General features: G+C 46.8%; 1 non-coding gene across 1 annotated transcript; it reads left to right on the forward strand.

Annotated features, from left to right (window-relative positions):
• The first annotated feature begins 328 nt into the window (after nt 1-328).
• On the forward strand, nt 329-435 carry LOC136547667 (small nucleolar RNA R71). Its single transcript, XR_010781630.1, has one exon. It is a non-coding gene; the product is annotated as a small nucleolar RNA R71 (small nucleolar RNA).
• Nucleotides 436-22,353: the final 21,918 nt, after the last annotated feature.

A 22,353-nucleotide genomic window follows, 5' to 3' on the forward strand; every position in this document is an offset into this window, starting at 1 on the left:
GTTGCCACATTCTTCACCTGTCATGCAGGAATCATGAATGTGCATGACTTCTTGCTTCTCATTAGCTCGGTCTTTAAGCTTTTTCATGAGCAGGTCCATCTTAGTAGACAATATATCTACCTCCTTGAGTTGATGCATACCTCCACCTCTCTTGTAGGTCTAAAGACGTTCTTCATTCCAACCTTGGTTGGAGACCATCTTCTCCACAAGAACTATTGCTTGTGCAATTGTAAGTGACAAGAATGCACCTCCAGCAGCGGCATCCATATTCTCATGGGTGCTGTTTATCAACCCTTGGTAGAAAGTCTGCATGAGTAGCCAATCCTCCATCCCATGATGAGGACATTTTGATATAATCTTGGAAGCATTCCCATGCCTCTGGGATAGATTCATCATGTTGCCGCTAAAAATTTGAGATTCTCCCACGCAGAGCATTGGTCTTGCCTATGGGGAAGAACTTTGCTAGGAAGGCAGTGGAGTAGTTATCCCATGCAGTGTTTCTATCTTTATTGACATAGAACCATTGTTTCACCTTCCCCAAAAGTGAAAATGGAAAGAGGCTAAGTAATATGGTGTCTCTAGTAACTCCTTTGATGGTGAAAGTGCTGCAGATCTCCAGGAAATGTTGGAGATGAGCACTTGCACCTTCATGTGCCTTTCCACAAAACTAGCTAGCTTGCACCATGTTGATGAGAGTTGGCTTAAGCTCAAAAACATTGTCTCCAATGTTGATCGCCAGTCCAGTATGGATGTTGGCCGTAGTTGGAGCAGATAATTCACGGAGAGTCTTGTTGGCCATGGCTTCAAAAACTGGTGTTAAGCTTCGCCTTGTCTGGTTGTCCTCCGATTCTAAAGCTAGAACTTTCTTGAGTTTAGCTCTAGTTCTCCTAATTAATGCTTCTGGATCTTTAATGTAGTTTGTTGGAAGGTCAAAACCGGTCATACATTACCCTACATAAGATATAAAAGTAGATAGAACAAGGGTAAGCCTGTTTGAGCATAGGTTAATGGTTTTCCTCGATCACATCAATAAGTATAAGTTTATAAATATTCCTTTTTGCCTAGCTACCTTCCTTGGCAACGGCGCTAGAAATGCTTGGTGGTATTTATTAACTTGTTACTTGTTTTAAATTGCCACCTAATGTTGTTGATATTTCTTAGCATCACTTTTACTAAGTTGTCATCCCTAGCGATGATGCCAGAAATGCTTGGTGGTACTACCTAGAATCACAACTAGAATGATACTAAGTAGTATTTCCTATATTTTATGTGACTAGAAAGAATATAAATATGAATATGAAGGGATCTCCAAGCGCATAGATAATATACCATTGTAGCACTTCACCCGGGAGTATTCTAGGTATCGTTATTTATATTTTTTCCACTGGGAAGGATGGACAATTGGAATATATTGATAACTTATACATATGATGGAGAAATAAACCATAACCAAACTTCTACTCATAACAGGGGTAAGTCAAGAGATAAATATGATAAGCAATGATAAATGATCACTTAGAGTACTCCTTTCTATGGCATTAGCACTAATCCATGATTAACGGAGGCGGTTGCTTTGCCCGCCTTTGTAAATCGAAATAAAATAATAAAAAAGCCGAGCCCAATGTCAGCCCATACGGGCCCAATGTTGAGCCTGGCCTCGTCACCGCCGTCACGGATCTACCACCACCAGAGCACCTAGAGGAGCGCTGGATCTGGTGGAGGCCCTACATCCACACCTGGAGGCACCCACCATGTCCCTCCACTGGATCCGCCACGGATCGAGGCCGCTGCCACCAGAGCCACCATGGATCAAGCCCGCCATCGTAGGATCTGCCATGGATCGAGGCCACCACCACGCCCCTCCACCGGATCGAGCCCACGCACGCTGCCACCACCGAGCCCGTGCCATGGTGTAGGGCTCCCGACACCGTCCGGCACCACGCCGGAGGGCTACATGGCCCCGCCCCGTCGCCCTCGCGAGCCACCGCCGGGGCGCGAGCGCCTCCTACCGTCGTAGGAGTGGTGCAACTCCAGTGGATAGAGGGAGGCTTGGGGAGAGAGTGCGATGGAGAGGTGGAGAAGGGAGCAGCCCGCCGCTAGAGAGGTGGAGAAGGGAGCATCCCATCGCCGTTGCGAGCGTGGCAACCTGAGCTAGGCCCACTGTCGCCATGAGCGTGGACCCCATGCTAGGGGCGTGACCCATCGCCGCCGCGAGCGCCGTGAGGAGTACCAAGAGGGAGAGAGAGAGGGAGCACAAACCAGAGAGAGAGAGAGCACGCCAGCGGATCTAAGAGGGAGATGGGTGAGGACTGAGGGAGAGGGGTGCTCGCTGGGGAGGGACAGAAACGGGAGGGGATCGGAGGGGCGCGAGTTCGAGTGGCTCTAGAGAGCATAACCCTAAGTGTCGCTTATATATAAGCCTAGGGGAGGATAGATGTGCGCTTTTGCTTGGGCTGAGAATTGGGCCACTATTAGTGGAGGTAGGCTTTATAATGTGCCCACCTCCGAAAATGAATTTTTGGACGCGGTTGCTTTAATACACCTGCCTCCAAAAATAGAGGATTTTTGGAGGCAGTTGCCTTAATACGCCCACCTCCATAAATAGATTTTAGGAGGCGGCCAAAACTGCCCGCCTCGCTAAATAAAAAATACCCGCCTCCGTTAATCATAGGCATTAACTGAGGCGGTTGAATTTTGTGAATGCCTCAGTTAATAAAAGGGCACTATCTTGCAAAATCATTTGTGTAGTAGTGTAGCTTGGCTAGGTCGAATACTAGAGGAATAATTCCTAAGTCATTCTTAATTACAAGTCAAAGCATACGTTGATTAGTGCAATTACACTTAGTAGTCATGGCTAAGATCAACTTCATATCTACACATAAGGGATATTACTAAGGAAGATTAAGAGTAGAGCTTGCCTTTCTTCGTAACTAGATCCTACTTGTCCTATATTTAGGGAGTGGACTGCAAAGGACTCAATGGGGGTGTCACATCCACGATCTACCATATGACCCCGAATATAGGGTGCATTCACAGGTAAACAACGTATAAGCATCACGCTTACACAATGTCGACCACTCACCCCTCGTACCTTGGAGAGAGCGCTATACAAACTTATGCTTGAACATGGTGATAATCTAACTATACTAAGCATATAATCAAAGTAGACGATGAACATGATAACTAGGAACATGAATAATATTAAGAACAATGTCGAATCAGTTGTAGCAAACATATGAATAATGAAAGATACAAAAGAGGATACAAGGGGCTATACCGAGCCATGCTCTTAACAAGATCTAGAATCCAAGTGAAGTTTGCCTTTCTCTAGACCTAGCCTCTACAGGTTCTCATACTTGCCCCGATATAGGATACAGTGGTTAGGGCATGCGTGGAACTTTTTAAGCTTCATCGCCACAGGCCGGATAAGCTTCTTCATCCGGTTGGTATTGGCGGGCACCTTGTTACCCTCTGGGTATGTGTCAGCAAGGATACGTAACAGGTCATTGAAGTTAATGTTGAACCAACCATGGCGAGCCTTCAACATCAGCATCTGGAGGTTAAAACACAACGCTGTCCAGTGCTTTGGATAGTCCTTATAGAGGGGATCAATTGCCACCTACTTCATCTCTCTAAAATTCTCCAGCCACCTCGGGCTCCCAAACAGAATGTCATCATGGTCAAGATGATTACCAATTGACTCAAAAAGCTCCGCAGTCTCGGGATCCCTCACAGGCTCACCGCCATCCCCATCATTGCCCCTCCACCATCATCATCAGCCATGTCTTGGAGCAGATCATCCATCATGATGTAATCACAATCTACATTATCACCAGTAGCAGCATTGCCGTGCCCACCGGCCGCTGCTGATAAGGTTTGTTGTTCTACATTCACCGCTGTCGTCGTCGTTGTCGATGAGTTTGCTCCATTCCCCATGAAACTTCTAGACGGTGTAATCCTTGATGAAACCATATCGGACCAAGTGAGATTTCACTGTGTCATCTGCATGGGCAAGAAGGTTCTTGCAGCTCTTACACGGATAGATGGTGTGTTCCCGCTTCAGACTCAGACGATGCTTTTCACAGTGGCAATAAACTTTGTCACATGATCCAGGTAAGCTTGATCTAGCCTCGATGTCTTGTACATCCTTTCCCTATCCATGACCGCGAACACCTTGCACACACAGACAACAGAAATGGAGCATATAAGCAAAGCAGTATGGAAAAAGGCAGCTGGGTAGCTCTAGATCTGATTTCTCTCTCCTCCATATAGATCTAGATCTAGATCTTGAGAAAAAGCACCAAAATCATGGAAAAGAGAGGAGATTGAGGGTTTTAGAGTGAGAATAAACCTCTTGCGGTGCCCTCTTCAACAAATCCAAGGGCAAACCCCCCCTAGAAAATGGCCACTTTTTAGGGTTTTGAGGTCAAAACCCGAAAAAATGGAGGAGCCATGGGGAAGAAGGGTGGGTGCGGCTGCATTTATAGCCCAAACTTAACTAAGGCGGGCATTATAAGGAAACCATCTCGGTTAATCGCTTGTTAACCGAGGCGGTTGCTTTAGAACAAACGCCTTGATTAATGGATTAACCTAGGCGGTTGCCCTAAGCCAACCGCCTCGGTTAATAAACATTAATCGAGACGGTTGCTTTAGAACAACCACCTCGGTTAATGCATTAACCGAGGCAGTTGCATAAGGGCTACCACCTCGGTTAATCATCATTAACCGTGGAGGTTACGGTACAGTGCCTGCCTCGGTTGGTTAAATATTAACCGAGGCGGTTGCTGTCCCGGCTGCCCTGCCACGAATAACCGAGGCGGGCAACCAGGCCAACCGCCTCGAAGCCCTTTTGGTAAACGCTGTGTAAAAGATTTTCTGTAGTAGTGGTTGAATTTGAGAATTGTCTTTTATATTCTGTTGTTCATGGTATCTCCCTATGCAAATATGTTAAGAATTTTCACAATTTCTGGTTAGTTCGGTTTGGGGCATTTTATATCTGTTGGACCATGAAAAAAATGAGGAATTGTGTGCTGATGTTTGATTGTTGAAGCCTGGTCTAAACCTGAGGGCAACTACAAAATAGATATACTTTGGTTGTTTCATTGGTATTACCAGATATCGCCGTAGCTTTAGCACGGGCAATATACTAGTAAAATTCAACAGGTACATGGCTGATTAGCTGATTAGCAGCCCTTTATACACAAGCAGACGCAGGACTCTGACATGTGGACCAGTACATGAAAACATGTTATGTGGACCAGGACACGAAAACATTACGTGAACACCAAAACTAACTAAACAAGAGATGCATCATGAACCTAAACTCACGCAACTCATATAGATTGAAATACTAAACAATGTGAATCACCATACTTAAGCTCTAGTTTAATTAAACAAATAAAGTTCACGTACTTAGGTTGGCCTTCCATTTATATCCATGTGCACGGTGCCTATATATATAGATATATTTGCTTGACTTATTTGCTTGATTCTTTTCTTTCTTGCCAAAATAATTTCCTTGACAAATAAGCTTGGCCTCCAAGGTTGCAGCATTGGCTAGCATCCCTTCCTTCATCTTGCTCTTCATCTTACTTTTCTTTGCATTAGATAAAATTGCAGCTCTAGAGCATTTTACTCAACAATATATTTTAAAGCTTATTCCAAAAGGTATACATAAGGGCACTCCTAATGCAGAAACTACAGAGTAGTTTTTATGCGACGAGACACCACAACTAGAAACTATCTTCCCCAATGCAGTAATTATCAGCGAGATCTGGTTAAAAAACAAACCAATCAATCTTTGAGTTGTTTCTCTTATGATCCTCGGTGCTAGTCGTCATGTGGCCTCGTCGCAAACCACCATGGAGTCTGGCCTTGTTGCAAGCTGAATCGGCTGTGCGAGGTCCCAGCGGCGATGCACGAGATACACATTGATCACGCGAGGTCCCAAAAGTGGTGGCGCGTGGTCGAGTGCAGCGCCCACGTGAGGTCCCAAGCGGCAACATCCGCATGAGCTCCCGGGGGCGCCCGCGTGAGCTCCCAGCGGAGGTGTTCTCTGCGTGAGGTCCCAGCGGTGTTCTCCACGTGAGCACCCAACGACAGCTGCGTGAGGTCCGTGCTGGCCTCACAAGTTCCCAGCGCTAGCCGCACGATCCCACTGGTGGCGACACATGAGCTCTCACTGGCAACGCTCTCCACGGCGTCCGTGTGAAGGCTCCCACCGGTGGGAAACGGTTCGACGCACGCAAGGTCCATGGCGTTTGCGCGAGTCTCCCAACAGTGCTCTCCATGGCGTCCGAGCGAAGGCTCCCATTGTTGGCGCGTATGGTGCGGTGAAATGGGGCGACGCTTACGAGGTCCATGGTATCCACGTGAGTCTCCGAGGTGTCGCGCCCGCTGGGAACTGTAGGGACAAGGTGTCCGCGTGAGGCTCCCACGGGTGGTGCATAGGATCCTCAGTCAAGGATGGAAACACAACGCTCCTCCCAACGCGGTATCGGATAGGTTCCACTACTTCATTGCACGTGAAGACACCTTTTCTAACTTATAAACGGTTTCTATGTTTTTCTCTCCTCATCAAATTGCTTGCTACATGAGCAAAATGCCTACATGGCAAGGTAATTAGTAGGGATAGAAACCATGTTGGTTTCTGCGTTAGGAGTGCCCTAACCATGTCTTTCACATCGCATGTATTAAAAGCATCACAAACCAATGAAATGATGAATGCTCTCATGATCAAGGTTAATGCTCATTCTTATTAACACATGCAGTGCTATATCTCTGGTCTTAAGTACCTCTAGCTACTGATACTATTTAGTGAAGCTTGATGATTATAATTGTGCAGTTCGGGCTTCCACTTAAATGTCTCCAAGCCGATAACAGAAAAGGATTTGTTAACCATGGCATCACTTCCTTTCTTGCTCAATGTAGCATTTTTTATGCCTTCCATTCCCAAACGCCTCACCTCAAAACGGTAAGGCCAAACACATGTTAGTGAACCTCAACAAATGTGTCTCATCCATGCTTCTATGTCTCCGCCATCCTATTGGCTTAGGCATTGGCCACCTCGATGTATCTTCTTAACCAAACACCATCCACTGCTGTCAATGACTCCATACCCTTTCAGCTCCTATATCACAAATTCGCACAAGAACTGTAGGGGATTGTTGATTGCATATCTCAATGTTGTGCAATAGTATCATGAAATTTGTGATATGTTTTAAGTTGTATTTTAGATTTGTGGTGTAGAACTAATGGCGATTCCAACCCATTGGGACTTGTGCTTTTGAATGGCTTGTGATTTTTGTGCTACAAGGTGGATTTAGGGTTGTAGAGCACCAGTTTAGTAGGGTATGTTCTATGGCTTATTTTTGGCACAAGTGGGTTTTTCCTGTCGGTCTTTGTTTTTCTTGTCGGTTTTATCAGAACCGTCAGGAACTTCAACTGTTTTTTAGGCTTTCCTATCGGTTTTTGGCTGTCAGGAAAAACCTACAGCCTGGTAGTGCATGCCATTGCTAAATCCTACTGTTTTGGCAAGTTTGGGAATTGCGAGTGGTGCTAGATTGGAATTAGTAATGGAATGATCTGTAGTACTGCATTTTGGTCACACATGATGCCTCCACCACTGCATTATATTGCTAGCCAGTAGCAATATTCACTGTATGCGTTCGTTGTGCCTTGGTCAACACATTGGCTACTCTTGCCAGCTTTGTCCCCACCCCTGTCTCCACCCCATTGATAACATTGCCCCATTGCTAGTCCAACCCCCCCTACCATCCACTCTGACTTAAAAAACCTTTCTTTTACTATAAGTAATTTGAATGTATCAAAAAAAATCTGCAGATGCAATATTTTTTTTATCGTGCATTACCGATTCTTAATTGAAAATATTTGTTTTCTTACTCCACATTTAGGCATCTAATCTAATATCTCTATATAGTTCATACCCACTAAGCAATAAATGTTAGCTAAATCTCAGCTTTTGTGCTTCCACGTCACCTTTCTTTTGCAGCCGTCTGATCTTCATCCAGTTTACCTTTACAGCCGTATGATGTTTATCTAGCCATCTGACCCCCGCACACCTCCACCCAACCGACCCTAGGCCCCCTACACGTGCACCTGCGGCCCCCTTCCTTCATCTTCCGTCCGAGCACACAACAACAACGCCGACACCTCCACCTAGCAGCGCTGCCTGTTCGGCTCCCTCCCTTTGGCTTCCTTCCGAGTTCCAAGCATACACCAACACCGCCCGCTATCAATGGCACTGCAACGCACGCGCCACACCCACACCGCTGTTGGCCCATAGGATCACCGGCTCAGGTGAGTGACCCACTCACTGGTCTTGCCGAGCACCCGCTAGTGTTGCCGAGCACCCACTAGCCGTGCCAACCACGAATAAGCGTTGTCCGTCCCCATGCACTATGGCTTGAGCTAGAAGAAGAAGGGAGAACAGAGCATACACATAGTATAAGACACCAGCGTTGGCCAAAACCCTGTCTGGGAGATGGCAAATCTGAACTCTCTTTACTGAGTTGCCGTGGTAGTCTATTTATATAAATCTATCCATCTAGTGCTAGCATAGCGCACATGCTGTAACAGTAACTAGATAACATACAAGACTGACTCTGCGCCGGCCACTGCATGTGCCTACAGTGCTGTAGGTGAGCCATGGGTGCCTGCACCTACAACGACAATAGTATCACAGCAGGGGGACCTTTCGGCGCCGCCTTCCCTTGCTGTGTTCACACAAGGTAGCAGTAGATTATCTAACAATCTTCCCCTAATCCTACTGCTAACCCTTATACCCCCTCCATGCCGATCATCTCCTTCAGCTCCGTGAGTCGAAGATGTTCGAGCGGCTTGGTGAGGATGTCCACGAGTTGCCGACCAGTTTCGATGAACTCGATGATGATCTACCCTCCATAGACACAGTCCCTGAGGAAGTGGAACTTCACGTTGATGTGTTTGCTCCGATCGTGCAGAACCAGATTCTTCGCGAGGGCGATGGCGGGCTGGTTGTCCACCATCAGTGCTGATGGGTGAGCTTCCACACCGGTCAGCTCGCCCAGTAGCCGGCGCAGCCACACAACTTGGCACGCCACTGTGGCCACCGCTACGTACTCTGCCTCGCACATAAATAGTGCCACCACCTTTTGTTTCAGCAACAACCATGAAATTGGAGCCGAACCGAGGAAGACGAGCACACCAGAGGTGCTCCGTCGTCCGTCGATGTCCCCCGCCATGTCTGCATCACTGAACACAGTGAGCTGTAGCCTACTCCCACCAGTCTTTGGGAAGATGATCCCATGATCCACCGTCCCCTTGACGTAGCTCAGTAGTCGCTTCACTGCAGCCTAGTGATCCTCTCTAGGATCCTCCATGAAGCGACTGACGTAGCCCACGGCGAATGCAATGTCCGGCCTCATGTGGACTAGGTAGTACAGACCGCCGACGATGCTCCGATAGAGTGTTGCATCAACCTTTGCCGTGGTGCTGGCCTTTGTCAGCTTCAGCCGCTCCTCCATCGGAGTCACGCATGGCTTGCACTCAGCCATGCCGCTCCTCTCCAATAGCTTGGAGGCATACGCGCTCTGACCGAGCATGAGTTCCTCCTTCCCCTGTCTCACCTCAATGGCGAGGTAGTAGGAGAGTGCGCCGAGATCGCTCATTCAAAAATGAGCCGTCATCTCACACTTGAAGCTGTTGATGTCCTCCGTGCGCGCACCGGTGATGATTAAGTCATCCACATACACGCCGATGATGAGCTCCTCCTTCCCCATTGCCACGTGTAGAGCGCGTGCTCGGTTGCGCACCTCTAAAACCCAAGGTCGCCCAGCGTGGCGTCAAGCTTGGCGTTCCATGCTCGAGGGGCCTGCCGCAGCCCGTAGAGCACCTTGCGTAGTCGGAGCACCCTGTGCTCCTCTCCCTTGACGATGAAACCTAGAGGTTGCCTGATGAAGACCGTTTCCGTCAGTTCACCATCGAGGAAGGCTGATTTAACATCCAGGTGATGGACGCGCCAATCCTTTGCTGCTGCCAAAGCTAGTAACAAATGAACTGACTCCTTGCGCGCAACTGGCACAAAGACCTCCTTGAAGTCTATGAACTCGCTCTGAACAAAGCCTCGGGCGACGAGGGGCGCCTTGTGCTTAACAATAGCGCCAAGCTCATCCTATTTGACCTTGTACACCCACTTTAGGCTGATCGGATGGCATCCTGGAGGTGGATCGATGAGCTGCCAAGTCTCATTTTTCCTCGATCGCCTTCATCTCCTCCAGCATCACCTATTGCCAGTTTCCATCGCGCTCGGCCAGCGCGAACATGGGTGGTTCCTCAGCACTGACGAGTAGCAGCTCTACGTTATTGAGCAGCCGACCAGCAAGGCCTGAGGTCCCTGTGCCACCGACGATGTCATCCAACCTGTGGAACCGCACCTCCTCACCTTCATGGTAGGCATCCATGAACTTAGTGATGTCACTTGGAGGTGAGGCGAACTTGATCGGCGTCGATGGAGTTTCCTGTTCCGCCGGAGTGCTCGGCATAGCACCTTGAGTGCTTGGCACCCTGATTGCAGTGCTCAACACTACTTTTGGATAGCTCATCATAACTCCTATAGTGTTTGGCCACACTGTAGGAGTGCCCAGCCTCAGTCTTGGAGTGGTCGGCACCACTGCAAGACGTCTTGGCTCCACCACGGGAGTGCTCGGCACCCGTCCTAGAGTGGTCGCCACCACCGTAGAACCTCTCGGCACCATTCCTAGCATGCTCGGCATCCCTCTAGGAGTGCTCGGCACTCTTCCCTGAGTGCTCGGCATCCCTCCCGAAGTGCTCGGCACTGCCCCAGGAGTGCTCGGCTCTACCGCTGGAGTGCTCAGCACTCCTCCTAGAGTGCTCGGCACCTCTTCCCTAGTGTCTCCACCACCGTGGATGACCAAGTGCTCGACGACGAAGGTGCTGGTGAAGCCGCTAGCTTTCCCCGTGCTCGGACTGCTCCAGTCTCAAGCCACCTTCTCATTGAACAGGACGTCGCGTGAGACAAGCACCTTGTCTCCGTGTGGGTCATAGAGTTGGTACGCCTTGGTACCCTCCGCGTAGCCCAAGAACACCATGGGTGTGCTCCTATCCTCTAGCTTGGTGAGGTTTGGCTTTGTCTTCGTGACATGGCCGATGCAGTCGAATGTCTGAAGGAAGGACACGCTCGGCTTGCGCCCATACCAAGCTTCGAATGGTGTCTTGCTCGTCAGGGCCTTGGTCAGAGCATGGTTGAGGATGAACACCGTTGTGGTCACCGCCTCCCCCCAGAACCTTACCGGCATGCCTTTGGCCTTCATCATGGATCGGGCCATGCCGACCACCGTCTGGTTCCATCGCTCCACCACGCCATTCTATTGTGGCGAGTATGGCGTAGTGTGGTGTTGCCCCACACGCTGATCCGTGTAGTATGCAGCGAACTCCACCGAAGTGAATTCGCCACCGCGATCAGTCCTCAGCACGCGGAGCTTCTTGCCACTCTCGGCCTTCGTGCGCATCTTGAACTTCTTGATCATCGCCGCCACTTCATCCTTGCTCATCAGGAGTTGCAGCCACATGTAGCGACTACAATCATCCACGAGCAGGAGGAAGTACCACCGACCACCATTTGTAGCAGGCATGATCAGCCCACAGAGGTCGCCGTGGATGAGCTCGAGAGCGTCCTTCACGCGATACTTGGCCGCCTTTGGGAAAGGTAGCCTCCTCTGCTTCCTGGCTAGGCAGCTATCACACAGCTCGCCTCCGTGCTTGATGTGGGGTAGCCCTTGGACCATCTTCTCCAGCCGACCAAGCGTGTCGAAGCTGAGATGTTCGAACCGGGCATGCCACATCCATGGTTTCTTGGAGTGCCTTGCCGCCAGGCACACCGGCTGCTCTACCTTCAGGTCGAGCAGGTACAGCCGGTTCAGGGACCTCTTCACCTTGGCAAAAAGTCACTGCTCCCGGTCCCTGATCCTAAGGACTCTATCCTTGATCAGTACCTTGCTACTACGCTCATCCAGCTAACCAATGCTGATGATGCTGGAATGTAGCTACGAGATGTAATATACATCTGTTAGCATGCGGTGCTCCCCGTTCTGGCACCTGAAGATGATGGTGCCGCGCCCTTGGATAACCACCCTTGAGCCGTCACCAAACTTCACCATACCGGTAACATCGTCGTCTAGCTCGGAAAAGGATGCCTTGGAGCCCATCATGTGGTTGCTGGCACCAGAGTCCAAATACCACCACTGCTCCTGGTCGGCACCCACACGTCTGAGGTGGACTTGGGCGCGTGGTTCATCGAGGTTGATGGTCTTCAGGGCCTTCCCAAGTCCTTCCACCGTTGTCGCCTCTTCCTTCCCCTTGGCCTCGACGTCATGCAGTGCACAGAACGTCGTCATCAGGATAGTGGCCTCATCCTCATCATCGGCTTGCGCCAGGTGAGCCTGAGCCTTCTTTTCCTACTTGTGGTTTGGGCACTCCTGTGCCCAATGGCCCATCTTCCCGCAACGCTGGCAGGTGTTGGGGTCGACCTGCTTCTTCTCCGAAGAAGCCTTGCCATGGCGCTTGCCATCGCCACTGCGGTTGGAGAAGGCTGCCTTCCCAGAGTTCCTCCGAGCAGCCCACTCCTCTTCCATCGGTAGGAGTTTCTCACTGTTCTTCGTTGTTGTCGCCTGCTCTAGGTTCTCTTCCACCGCCTGCAGATGGCCTATCACATCCTCAATGGTGAGGGTGGACAAGTCTAGCATCGTCTCTATGGAGAGAGCGATCTGGATGTACTTTGCCGGCACGGAGTGGAGGTACTTGGAGACCGCCTCCTCTTCGTCGATGGTGATGCCATGGCTCTTCAGCTTGCTGATGAGTGTCTGTAGGCAGAGGGAGAAGTCCTCCACCATTTCACCATCCTTGAACTTGAGGTTGGCGTACTCCTGCTTCAGAAGCTGGGCCGTCGCCTTCTTTGCATGGTCGAAACCGACGTGCATCGCCGCAATAGCCTCCCACGCCTCCTTAGCCGAGCTCTTCGCCCCAACGGCTCCCTATACTCCGCCGGTACAGCAGCGATGATAGCCTCCAACGCTGACATGTCATCTTCTTCATTGTCGGTGTCCTTGTCAACAGCATTCCAGAGCCGTCGGGCTCTGAGCTTGACCTTCATAGTCACCGACCACTCTCCATAGTTGGTGCGATTTAGCGTCGGCCAACTGGTGCTGCTGACCTCCCGCACCGTGCGAACAACGACCTCCGGTTGTGGCTGGGCAGCCACAACAGTGTCACTGCTGTCGCCCATCTCTGAACCACCCGTCATCGCCAGCGGTTAGTCCGGCGATGACACCTGTACGGCTCTGATACCACTTGTTGGCCCACAGGATCAGCGGCTCAGGTGAGTGACCCACTCACCGGTCTTGCCGAGCGCCTGCTAGTGTTGCCGAGCACCCACTAGCCGTGCCGACCACGAACAAGCGTTGTCCGTCCCCATGCATGATGGCTTGAGCTAGAAGAAGAAGGGAGAACAGAGCATACACACAGTATAAGACACCAGCGTTGGCTGAAGCCCTGTCTGGGAGATGGCAAATCTGAACTCTCTTTACTGAATTGCCGTGGTAGTCTATTTATACACCTCTATTCATCTAGTCCTAGTACAGCGTACATGCTGTAACAATAACTAGATAACATACAGGGCTGACTCTGCGCTGGCCACTGCATGTGCCTACAGTGTTGCCGGTGAGCCGTACGGCGCCTGCACCTACAGCGGCTACAGTATCACAGTAGGGGACCTTTCGGCGCCGCCTTCCCTTGCTGTGTTCACACAAGGTAGCAGTAGATTATCTAACAACCGCCTCCGCATAGTATCCTCTACCCCTACGAGTTTCTCTATTCAGCTTCCTGTGCCTCCCTCCATTCAAGTCCCTGCCATTTGTGGCTCCTCCGTTCAGCACCACAGTGCCTCGCAGGCTATTGCTGAGTAGATGAAGGGTTTCAGATGATTAATTCTCTGATCAGTTCTCTCATTCAATTGCACGTTTTTGGTGATTAATTCCTCTCTTCAGATATACGTTCCCAGTTATTTGTGCCCATATTAATGTCCTGCTCCATCTTCCTCCCATTGCTTGCTCCCCTTTTGTTCAGAGCTATTGGCCCCAGGTCTCCCATTGTTCTTCTGATGCAGACCTGCACATTGTGGCAAGTAAGGTTACATCCATAGGCCTTTCAATCCCCTCTGCTCTACTGACTTCTTCAATCCCCTTTGCTCTACTGACTTCTTTCAATTCTCAGGCGCCTCTCTGTTCATCGATTGCCTTCCTTTCAATTTTTGTTCCAGCCAAGATTTAGTTTCCAAGGTACATGTCAATTTAAAGTTCATATTTTCTTACAGTTCTATGTACAGTTCATATTTTCTTGCAGCACCAAAGTTTAGTTTCCAAGGTACGTCTAAATTTATAGTTCATATCTTCTTACAGCTTTATGTACAGCTCATATTTTCTTACAGATTGCAATTGTCCAAAACATGAAAATACCAGCAGATGAACATGTGACTGCATTGAACATTGCAATAGGAAAGAAAAGACTTTTCCATATTGGCATGAATACTGTTTACTCAACAAAGTTCAGCTGCAATTATGTCCTTAAAAAGAGTTTCAAAATTGATAATGAGAAAATAAAGACAATCCCATTGACACACCTAACAACACCATCAGGTACATTCCCTTTTCCCAAACCACTCAATCCTGACAAATTCAATCGTTAGTGACAACTAATATACTGTTTCAACTCAATTGGTCTTTTGTCCTAGAAGCATTCATACCAATCTTACAATCGATACTTCCCAAGCTCCCAATTCTCAGGAATCCCCAGAGGGCACATCCACAAGGTACTCTGAATTTTCCCATTGATTTCCAAAATGGATACATTATCATATTACTATTAAATTAGTAACTAATTTATTCTCATCAAATGCAGCTCCACGACTGCGACAACTGATAATGAACCAGCTACCAAAAAAGCAAACAAGCACACAACAATACAGAGAGTGACAACTAAATTCAAACCAAGTGACACCTTCATTACTCAAGATTACCATGCTACCTTAATAAATCTTAGAGTGTCCTCTTCACTCAAACCACGTGTAATTTGCTGCACTGGAAACATCTTACTCCAGTCAGCCTGATATTTGGTCATCGTATTACATAATAAATTCTAAACTACATATCTGAAAACTCCAATCACCCAAATGCTTCCATAGAATTGGTGCCTCAAATTCCCGCAGCAACGCGTGGGGAATTCAACTAGTTGCTTATTATTTTCTCACCCATTCTCACTGAAATGTGGCCCTAGGAGTGGCATGCCAGTGATACATCATGTAGCTAATCAGGAAGTTTCTAGGAAATTGCTAACTAGATCATGCTTTCAACGAATAGGAGTTTGATCACAATGCTAACTGATATTTCCAAAATCTAGATATACATATATGGCAAATGGTTAATCTTAATTAGAACCAGATAAAAATGGTATTAGAGCACATAGACATAGTTTATGGGTATGTTTTATTAGCACTAAACATGACCCAAATTGAATTGCTTATATAAGGCAGGATAGGGTAAAACAGTACCAGAAATAGGTGCTTTGCAATTATTATTTTTCTAAACTGCAACCTGTCATGTTAGGAAGCATTATACACACTATAATAATACTACCTGGCAGTTTCTATGCATAAGTTAATTTACAATTTCCTAATAGCTGATGACAAATGGGTCGCACCTTGTCCACGGGAAAGAAGGACCTCTATGTCAGTGACACCGTGTTAGAATCCAAAAGAGACATGTTGATATACTATTTCTAAAGGCATTCTAATACTTCGAATCACAAGGAAAATGTTTGCACTTGGTACTTTTCTTCTATATATAGGAAACTTCTCGACCTCCTTCACATCAAAACACAATGCCTCCTTCAAAAACACTTCCATATTTTTAGTAGTTCCTTTCGATCCGGATTCTCCATCCTATGAAGCCTACGAGGCCAAGGAGAACCGGTATCCACTATGTTGAGAATGATATTGACCGTAGCTTCACATTCATCAAGCGGCGCGATGGGCTTTTCAAATCCGCAGCTGACCTATCGATCCTCACTGGCGCGAAAGTTGCTGTTGTAGTAGAGTCCGAACGCGAAAAAATGTTCGCATTCGGCACTCCATCAGCTGGCCCCATTATTGATTCTTTCCTTTCAGGGAATGTGGAAGGTCCAATCCCTCATGAGGTACAAAAGGCCAACACCATTTCTCTAGAAAATAAGCTAGTCCGGCTAAGTAATCTCAAGGACGTGCAGGACAGGAGGATGAGGGTTTCTATGGCACGTTCCAAGGAAATTCAAGAAAGTTCAAAGATTGCTAAGCTTGTCTATGGTGAGATAGATGATCTTAGTGTCGACGAGCTCAATGAGCTGCTACATGGGCTCACACAGATCAATCAAGAGATTGAAGATCAGGTGCGTGCTTCACAAATCCAGGTGCCACCAAGACATTTGCCATGGACTTCTGTACAACCTTTGCAGATTCCAAGATCGTCTAGTGCTATTCCAGAGCCATCATGGTTGCAGTCCTCACTTCTGAACTCAACCACGCTGCCCTCACCACAAGCACCACCAGTGCCCCGTTACAACACAGTCTGATGCCACAGCACCCTTGGGTAGCGGATATGTTACCACTACCTAATGAAGCACATCAGTACAACGATCAAAGCCAGCAGTTGGTCATCAACGGTAACCCCTCTGGACATTTCTGGCTACCGTCTCTACTATCCTCAGTGCCGCCACCGTCACCACCACCCTCATCAGAACATCTACCTCTAGAAGTTGAGCTTCCTTTCCAAGCACTGAATTTAAATCCGGTGCTGCCACCTCAAAGTCATGACACTAATACTCTCTCGATCTTAGAAAATAATGATCTTTCACTTTTTACTGGTGGCGCTGAGGGGAACAGTTACCCAGCTGAGGGAAGCCATGCCAGTTACCAATGGAATTCATTTAGTCCTTCCAATGATCTGTATTATGGTGCTTATGGAGGACAAGATGCTGGTGGTCACGACATGCCTGGTCCTTCTGGCCTTAATCAAGGAACTTATGATTGGGTCAGCAGACCTTATTAGACCTTAAAGGCCTTTCGATGGTGGTACGGGCAATAATCTTGGTGATATGGGCCATGATGATAGTTGACAAAATTTCAATTATGTTGTTGATCAAATCATTTTTTTCTATCTAGTTGGTTACCATTTGGGAAATAAGTGTGGTTTTTATTGTGTTCTGCATGTATGGGCATATTTAGGACAAAGAGCTCTTGGAATTTATTTCATGAGTCTGATGCTGTCATCCATGTAATGCATTATTCGTATCTTTTATGTTGTATAACAAATGCAATCATCATTTGATAAAAAATGAAAGTTGTCCATTACATGATGAAGAAAGAAAGGTTAAAAGGGGCATCCTTGTAGCATCTCTTGATGCTCCTATTTTCAGTTGCGTTTTTGTTTACGCATGATATTGTGCAAAGCACCATTGAGAACCATGATGACACAAAGGATGCGCAAAACGAAAGATATCATGTCTCACTGGGAAATTCAATGATCTTGTGCAACTTGATATCATAAAGATATGCTGATGAAATATTCTCACGACTGAATGTGCTCACTGAGAAATTCAATGATCTTGTGCAACTTGATCATTCTGATGCCGCTTGATCAGTGACTTGAATAAAGAATGCACATCTCTGATCAAACGGCTTCATTCTATGGGCGCTGCTCATCGCAGATGGGGATTTGAAACAACTACATCTGAGATTTTAATTGCACGTAGATGTGGGCACTATAGCAGTTGGTATGTGAACTAAACAAAACATAGACGGGGATTTAAAACTACATCTGAGATAGAGATTGCATAGAGACAGGCCTTATAGTGGTTGGTCCGAACCAAATATAGACGGGTCACTGCAAATCCCTGTTTATGTTGTAGACTACATCAGAGATAGGTCGTAAATGCATCACATAATGATGATACAACCATCTGAGTATTGGAGTCTATGATGAACTATCACAATGTCACATCACAGATGGGTTATTACCCTTCTGTGATGAAACATCATTACAGACGGGTCAGGACACTGTCTGTGATGTAATCGATCACATACGGGTTCTTAAGTATCTTCACAAGCGGGTATTACCTGTCTGTGATTACAGCCATCATAGAAGAAATAAAAGCATATTATTATAAAATAGAGTACACAACATAACTTGAGCCAGATACATAGAAGCATATTATTAAAACATGAATCACCCCGGTTTTCGAACATTTATGCTTCTTAGATCCTAAAAATTACAGATAAATTGTTCATAGGCAATTGCTCAATGTCGATCATCAGATTATTGACTAGTGAAAAACACTCATAACTTGGTGCCAAATAACCATAGCATATGCCCTTCATATTCTTTGCGCACCAGTTTAAGATATGGAATTAGCTTGTTCCTTTTTCTTAACTTTGCTGTGGTGGCTCAAGTGTCCACCATATGCTTGTCCTGAGAAAAATTTTGCAGAGCAGATCCTGCACACATATTCAACCCCTCCTTTTTCATTTTCCAATGTAGAGTGTGGCATTCTCTGCACAATATTATTATAAGCGCCAACAACTTCCCTCGTCGGCATCGGTGGTTCACTTGGCACTTGTGTAGGTTGCTCAAAGACTGGGCCAAGGTCTACCTCTTCGATGGTATTAAAGTGTGCATGGAGAACCGCAAGAGGATTACCTTGGAGCAAGGATGTGAGTGGTGGTGGATCCATAGACTTAATCCTCATAGGATCAGAAAAGTTGAGGTAATCACCTACTGGCGTTGTCAGAAAATCTCGTTCCGACAAGAATGCATTCTGATTGCTAGATGAGCTCGCTGGGAGCTTGGAATGAAATGGACTGGAGATGATTGGGTCTCCGCTGGTAGCAGCTGTATGATTATAGAGTGATGGCATGTAACACCCTAAATTTTACAACAATTGAAACTAGGGAAAAATTAATTTACTAAGCATTTTTGTGAGCATTTAAGTTTAGGAAGAATAATAAAATTTATCAAATTAAAATTTAATATAGGTTAACAACAATGAATGTGCATTCATGCTGCTGCATATAAATTTTTGGAATGGTTTGATTTGAACTCAAGTTTGAATATGATTTGAATTCTTGCTTTCAAAATTTGCTTTGGAGAGTAATTGGAAAAAATGGAATTCTCTTCCTTCTTCTTTTCGGCCCGAAGGCCTGCTGCTGCCGCGGTCCATCTTTTCCAGAGCCGGCCCGCGCTCTTCACTGATTGGGCCAAAGCCTGGTTTCCCCGGCCCAGTCGCGCAGCCCAGCTTCGCTGGCGCCAGCCGCGAGCCACGCCCGCGCAGGCTTCCTCCGCAGCTGACTGGCCGGGCCCGCGAGTCAGACTCATCTCCTTCCCCTTGTTCGTGTTCCAGGCGGACACTGTGCCGTCGCCGATTGAGTCCGCCTCGGCCACGCTCTCCTTGACGTCGCGCTCAAGTTTTCCGCGCCCCATAAATAGCGGCCGTGCCCCTCCTCTCTCCCCAATCTCATCTAGCGCCCGTTTTCTTCGCCGAACAGCCGCAGCCGAGCTCCGATCCATTGCCGCCGCCGACCTTCGGTGTCAAACTCGCGCCGGACCGCCCCAACTGCCTCTCGGTCCTCCGTTTCGGGTCCGGTGAGTTCTCCGTTCCTTCCTCTCTCTCTCTGTCTTTTTCTTTCGACGTGTAGCGCGCTGCGAGCCGTGTACCGCGAGCTCCGGCATGCCGGCCATGGTGCTGCCGTGGTCAAGCCGCCGGCGTACTGTGCCGGCTGGTTTTTTTTTTTTTTTTTATTTCGGCTGGATCGATTCCCATCCGTCGGTTTCTAATCCGACGGCTTATAAAAGAAGATACCCCTTCGCTGCCTATTTTTCAAATACGCCCTTATAACTATTCCAGATTCAACCCGCGGTCCTTTGCGCGTTTCACAGGTTACGTTTCTTTCTTTCGAAAGCGTATTTTGGTTCGGTTTTAATGAAATACGTTTTCAGCTATTCACAGTTTTGCCATTCAACTTGTTTTAGCCGTAAAATCTCCGTTTTAACTCCGATTAGATCCGTTCAAGTTGCGTTGGGTTCGTAAATAAGTAATCTACACGTTTATGCTACTGTACAGTAGGTTTCCAACTTTTATAATTCGAGCTTAGATCTAATCTATTATTTGTCTATAGGAAATCTTGTTTAAACCATAACTTTTCCGTTTTAGATCCGATTTTTGCGATCTTCGCGTCTGCGTGTTCATAGCGAGACGTAGATTCGTTTTCCAAACTTTTCATCTTGATTCTTTGCTGTTGGTGTACTGTTCTAATCTGTAGCCTTGTTTGCTTTGCATGATTGCTCCTGGATGCTTGTATGTTGCTGTGGTTATCGAGTATAGACGGTGAGCAGTTCTCGGAGGATCAAGGGTACGACTTTGACGAGCAGGACCAGCAGGTGTACATTGCTCAAGGCAAGTATAGCATGGGATCATCCTTGTTTCCTATTCACTTTAGTTCATTAAATTCATATTGCATGTGTCGCCTTGATAGGGATTTCCTAGAATTGAACTATTACCTTGTCACCTATGGGTTATGCATATGGGTAGCTTTGCTAGAGCTCAATTGAACCATGATCTTGTAACTTGACTAATGGTATATGCAATAAACGCTAAAATATGACTTTTTAGCAACATGGAAACAGGGGGCTGGAGTGTTTAGCTACTTTCTAAATGCTTCAGATTCCTCTCCCTAAGGACTTATCTGTAAGTGATCATCCGAGACTTACAGTACAGCTGTGAGGGCTACATGGCTCTGGCTTTAGCTCAGTATGAGGACCTTTTCTAGCTTGTTAGTGGTTACCTTTATTGGCGTAAGAATGACTTGACGAATCGGGTATAGGACAGCCTCTACTCTTATGTGTATAGCCGTGAAGGAATTGTGCCATTTGACAGGGGGGTTCCTATAACTGTTTGCCAAGTGAATCTAATGGCCCTAACTTGTTAGACGAACCTTTGAAAGGCTTCATAGTGACCCCTGCCTGCTCACCTTGGAAGTGTTTTGGGAGTTATAAACTCGGGCTTATGGGAATCACGACTCACAGTGAAAGTGTACAACCTTTGCAGAGTGTAAAACTGGTATATCAGCCGTGCTCACGGTCACGAGCGGCCTTGGAACCCTTATGGAATAGATGAACACTAAGTAACATTTGTTTATGCTATTCATTATTCATGTTTACATTTGATCATGTGTTTGGCAATGGGAATTGAAACAACTTGATGCTACTCATAAGCTAAAATTGTGACAACTAAAAGCTGAACGCTGTTGAACCGTGTCTAGCCTTTTGAGCCTCATAAACCCCGTGTTACACTTGTTGAGTACGACATGTACTTACGCTTGTTTATTTTCATTACTTGGATAAAAATCCCGGATGGGTAACAGATGACCTTGAGAATGATGATTTCCCTGAGGTCTACTAGACTTGTGGTCAACCAGTCGACGTCCCTGTGAATTGGAGCTTCCGCGAGAGATCTTTTTATTATTTCCGCTATATTTACGTGATAACTCTGTCTTATTCGCGATGTAATAAACATTTGTGATGATACTATTCATAATTTGTCAGCTTATGTGTGTGACTGATCTCTGGGCGCACATAAGATTTTGCACTCCATTTTATCCTTAAAATTGGGTGTGACATGGCAGCGATGTTGGTTCCTCTGCTTGGTATGGGTAGATAAAATTGCCATCCATCGATGTATGGGTAGGTTCTTGTGGTGTGTGCACAATAGGTTGGTTGTGTAATGTTGAACCTATGATGGACATTGCTGCCGTGCCTCTCAACACCTCATGCAAGGGAGAAATATATGGCTCATTTTCTACTGGTTTGATATCCTTGTGGGAATCCATGACTCTTAGGTTCTTAGTGTCTGACAGGAAGGCAGACCTATGTTAGGATATAGTTCAAGGGAGTATACTACATGCCTATTTATAGGGGTTTTAGGAATGTCAATACTCAAAATTAATGTGGCCCATTCATCACATATAAGATATGCAAAATTAATGTGGCCCATTTATTTAACTAATCTTTCAAGATTCTATTTGAGAAAGAGAATACGCATTAGTTGCGGAAGTGGGTTTTCTGTAGTTTTATATTGAGGTTGTGTTGAATCCATATCATAATGTGTAATCTTGTATTAATTAATTCATCATTTAGAAGATACAACTATTTATTTGCTCTTGTAATTCATTAAATGCAAGATATGTTAGTATTTTTGAGC

Source organism: Miscanthus floridulus, chromosome 3 (genome assembly GCF_019320115.1).
Source record: "Miscanthus floridulus cultivar M001 chromosome 3, ASM1932011v1, whole genome shotgun sequence".
Taxonomy (NCBI): domain Eukaryota; kingdom Viridiplantae; phylum Streptophyta; class Magnoliopsida; order Poales; family Poaceae; genus Miscanthus; species Miscanthus floridulus.